Raw genomic sequence first — 5,516 nt, forward strand, 5'->3', positions numbered from 1 at the left:
ATCAGGGACTATACTCATATAGACATCTGTTTATACACATTGTGATTCTCTATGTAGATCTACAGGATTCCAGATGCTTCTATAATTATATGCTGAATTATAGGTGAAGGAACAGCTGCCATCAAAGAAAAAAAATAGGCTTGTGCATTTATAGAACAGAAGCTGACATGAACCTTTTTGAAGGTTTGAAAATGTCCAGTACACTTTTTAATTAAAAAATTGTGCTTGCCTTTGCACTTCCAGGATCCAAAAAGAACTAATACAGTTAAGAACTGAAATAGTATAATCCACTCTTGGCAAGATTTACAACCAGTCTGGGAGACCCCACAGGCTCAAATACTTCAGTCAAAGAGGCATCCTGAAACTTAATACTGAACTCAGCTTTCAGATCTAGTTCCTAACTGGAACACTTAGGAATTTAAGGAATTATCACACATCATTTATTCGTTATAACCTAAGTGTAAGCAAGCTATCAATAAGAGAAAAGAATATGAATCTCTTATGTACTAATCAAACACAGACATCAATTTTAGGTCCTGCAATTCAAGAAGCACACTGTGAGTATGTGAAGACAAGTCTAGGGAACTAAGAGAAGAAACAAGATTGTATGAGGAAACACAAGTTTATGCAGATTCTGTTCTGGGGTGGCATCTGTACCTCTATTGGATTACCTACAACAACTACTGGGCGGTTTCTACTGGCAATTCTAGCAATTTAAAAGAAAAGAGCATTTGGAAATGTCATTTGTCCTCCAACATCAGGATGATCCTTTATTAGATTGCCCTTTTGTTTGATAGAGCAGAAATCAAACCCATTCATCTTCAGATCTTATTATCCAGTTTCTAATCTTCCTCTGAAGCCAACTATTGCTATTGACTGGTCAAACTTGAAGAGTAAATAATGAAGCTCAAATATTTCTTTGTGATAGATGGTAATGAATTGAATATTTCCAATCTCTTCATTAAACTCAGTTTCCTCATGGAGATTAATTACTCATGATAATTGAAAGAAGAAAGGCTGTCTGATACAAAGGACCGTATCTTTGAAATAGTCTATTTTATATTATAGTGGCAGATTATTTGGAGTAATTCACCCTCTGTCAAGGTGATATCACTTCTAAGAGTTTAAGAGAAGAAACAAAATGGACTTTGACTAGAAAACTTAGTTGTTTAAATAATTATTATATAGTTATTTATAATAGCAAATGAGAAAAAACCTGGAATTTTCCCAGATATCCAAATAATAGGGTTATATGCATGAATAAAATAAACACTATGGCATTATTATATACCATTTTAATTGTATTTTTGAATAATTTTAACTTGGAAAAATTATTTCATCTGTAGTAAGCCAATACATATATTTGTGACTTCTAGACAGAAGACTGTTTAATGATATTAACTGTCGCCACAATTTACTGATCAAAGTGTATGCCCTCAATTACTTATTCAGTTCACAAATTTGTTTATATATAAACTGGAGAGTTTTCACTAGGTAAGTCAATAATTTTCAGAACCGAAAAAAGACAACCCTTTATCTCCCTTTGTAAATTAAGAACTTAATGAAGGGATCGGCAGGTGGCATGGTAGTTAAGGTGCTGGACTCTCACATGGGCAACCAGAGTTTGAATCCCTTACTTTCTCATTTTCTCTCTCTTTCTACCTCTCTCTGGTCAAATTAAAAAAATAATAATACTAAATAAAATTAAATAAATAAGTCTTTAAAAAATATAAGGAAAATTAAGCACTTAATTTCTCTTCTGCTAAAACTGCAAATCTCTACCTCGCAATGCCTTAAAAATAGTAATCAAGATAGTACTCAAAATCTATTTATTTAAGAAAATAAACACCAAGTTTATAATATTAAGTATAATTTACTTGAACAATGAAAGGGCATACTTTAGCCTTTTAACTTATTTAAAGTTTTGTGTGTAGGCTGGCTGTTTTGAAATATAATATATAAAGGACTCAACATTTACCACCAAGAAAAAAAAGATAAGTAGGTAGATAGACAGATACATAGGTAGACAGATGACAAAAGATTTAAAAGACTTGAAGTTACTATTAATAAGTTTGTTAGAAAATGCCAGGTTGACCTCATATCTTAGTGGATAAGGGAAGTTAATATTTTGGTAAAGGTCTTGGGATTTTCTTTTTATCATTAATACTTGCCAGAGAATAGGTGCACTTGACAGAGAGAGACACAGAAAGAGAAGGAGAAAGCAATCCCCACCCCTGCCCCGGCAATGGAGTGAATTTGGGGCCTATGCACAAACACTGATTGTACGCTTTTTATTACCTTTTGGGTCCAGAATTCAAACTGCAGTTGGCTGTGTGGGATCTGGCTCCCTTAATCACTAATTAAGCTATGGGGCCAACCTAGCACTTTTTTCCTTCCTTCCCTCCTTTCTCTTTCTTTCCTCCTTCTTTCTTTCTCCCTTTCTTTCTTTCTTCCTTCCTTCCTTTCTTTCTTTTTTCTTTCTTACTTCCTTTCTTTCTTCTTTTCTTTTTCTCTCTTACATTTTCTACTCTCTCTCTTTTTTTTGGAGAGGTTTTTGCTATAGGGCGTGTGTGCTCGCCAGACAGGCAGAGAGACAGAGAGACCGAAAGCGAGAAATTACCCCCAGGGGGGATGGCCACGCCGCAATCTCTTCTCCTCCATTCTCCTCTCAGGATCTTGGGCACGCACGCACACGCGTCCGGCGTGAGTTTTAAGCCACCAGGTCCGGGACGCAAACCGCGGTCGACTACGTGGGAGTCCAGCGACATAGCCATTATGCTAACTGCTGGTCTCTACATTTCCTACTTTCTAATATTGTGAAATGATATAAGTTCAGGAGAAACTGCAGTTTAAATTTTCTGTTTTTAGATTTTTAAAATTCATTTTATATTTTAAATTTGTTGTATTTATAATAGAGAGTACATTTACTTGCACATGGTGGGTGAGAGAGAGGGCAAGAGAAAGAGACAAAGAGCAATAGAGAGATGTACCCTAAAAAGATTTTTAATCAAATCATGGTCTGCTTCCCCCTGTTTTGCACTTCATTCAACAAGGTCTTCCACATGTTCATGCACTGGCTGTGTTTTAGGTCAACTGGGCCAGTGTCTGAAACTGTGGTCAGTCATGTGGCTTCTAGCACTGTTGTTGGTACACTACAAACTGCACCACCAGGCTGAGTTTGTTGTTATTTTTAATTGACACAATAATTTTATCTGTTTTTGAGAGTACAGTGTGGTTTATCAACGTATGGATATAGTGTTGTTTTTGTTTTTTTTTTTTTTTAGAGATTTTCACTGTAGGGCACGTGCGCTCGCCAGACAGACAGAGAGAGACATAGAGACAGAAAGCGAGAAATCACCCCCCAGGGGGGATGGTCACGCCGCAATCCCTTCTCCTCCATTCTCCTCTCGGGATCTTGGGCACGCACGCACACGCGCCCGGCGTGAGTTCTAAGCCACCGGGTCCGGGACACAAACCGCGATCAACTACGTGGGAGTCCAGCAACATAGCCATTACGCTAACTGCTGGTTCCCGAGTGTGTTTTGATCAAATTACGATAATTTGCTTATCCAGCACCTCAAACATGTCATTAATTTGTGTTGGGAGTATTTAAAATTCTCTCTTCTATTTTGAAATGCAATGAAGTTTACATTTAGTATTTTTTTTCTTTTCCTGGGCTAGCAGAATGTAGCAGGTAAATCTTGCAATATTGAACCGTGGCAGCAAGCCATTCTGTTTTTCACTTTGAGTACATTATAAAATGAATTCAATGCTTTATTCTAAAATAGGCAATGACATATGAAATTAATTATCATAGATCCATCCATTCTTCAAGAGACCATTCTAACATCACACACCTGGACATTTCTCTATCCAAATGAATCACACGATCAGGAGTACTGTCCAAAGTTCTGTCCACTAAGAGAACTTTTCTTCACCTCTGTCTTTCAGGGATGTCCCAGAGAGGGACTATAGGGCTGCAGCTGTTCACTTTTAAGCGGTACCTATATACTGTACAGGATCATCTGTGAGACTGGTCTGAGATTTTTCTTCCTCTATCAAATAATTGTTAGGGAATTCCTCATGAGGCTATATGTACAGGTTGGGAGAAAAAAGGCAGTATAGTAGAAATGTATACTGTGGCCATTTGGGTCATGTCATGTCATTTGATTGTGCTTTCAGGGCTTGATTGATTCCAGCTGTGTATTAATACATACCATTTCCGCTATTCTTTAAGGGTTGCTGTTTGTGACTAACTTTATAGTTTGATGAGTCAAGTAACAACCACTTTATGATGGGTGGTTCAGGTCACATAGTCAGTCTGATCCATGGTCAAGTGTTTAGTTTCTGTTCAGGCCCAGTAACACAATGAGAGTCAAATCTCAAAAAGAGAACAACCTGTCAATGATGGCAGATCCTTGCTGCAAAGTTCTGAAAGCCTATGTTTTGATCACACACACTGGTACAAGACACCAAACAGCACCTCTAGCTAGTACAGCCAACTTCAAGTACCATTGGATCTGCTGGGTCATAGGACCCAAGAGGCAGAGCAACTTGCATAATATCCTACCTACTGAATAGCATCAGATCTAGCATTTTCTCAGGTCCCTTGGCAAGTGAACCAGAGTAATACACCCAAATGAGGATTGTGTTGCTACCCAAATCCAAGGAGGCCTCTCAATGGTGTACTTCCTTCTTAGTTGTAGGATGAGGCAGATGGAACATCCTATCACATTTTAAGTTCTTACATGACTTACACAGCATTTCAACTGAGAATTGGAACCTCTGAGCTCATCCTTTTCTTTCATTGCTTTGTCCAGTGGCATTAGGGACAATGAGGCAATGTCATTATATTTCTTAGTTTTCTAAAAATATTTGTGGTATTATATACAGAGATACAAGCTCATTGTTTTATTATGAGTGGTTGGTTAAGAGTATCCAATGTAGATATTTTACATCTGTCCATTACCAGCTCATGACATAAGATTTAATTTCTATTTCATTAATTATACGTGAAATCAAATATATGTTTAAATACAAGAGCATAACTCTTAATGTCTTCAAAGTATATCTAGTTACCAAGTATAACATTACTTATTCTTTCTATCTACTCCTATTGGACATTAAGGTTATTACCAAAGAAATCAGTACCTGTAAAGCATATCTGAAGTTTTTATAATTCTCTAAGAATTATGAATGAAGGGTCAGCTCAGGAGCACAGAGGTTAAGTGCTATGCATAAAAGCTAGATTCTACATGACTGACCATAAGGTTGAAAAACATGCCAAGCATGCATGTGCACCCCAAAATCTTGACAGGATGGAGAAATAGAGAAAAACTTACTAAGGCATGACTATGACTCATCAAGGGTGTTTGTTTTCTTTCTCACTCTCTGTGGTGTGTATATACATTCACTGGCAATTTTTAGAAAGGTTAAAAGAAGAGAATTATGAATATAAATCTTAAAATATACATAATCTTTGAATATACATACCTATTTTTAAAGGCAGGTGAAGG

Source organism: Tupaia chinensis, unplaced genomic scaffold (genome assembly GCF_000334495.1).
Source record: "Tupaia chinensis unplaced genomic scaffold, TupChi_1.0 Scaffold147253_2, whole genome shotgun sequence".
Classification (NCBI taxonomy): Eukaryota; Metazoa; Chordata; class Mammalia; order Scandentia; family Tupaiidae; genus Tupaia; species Tupaia belangeri.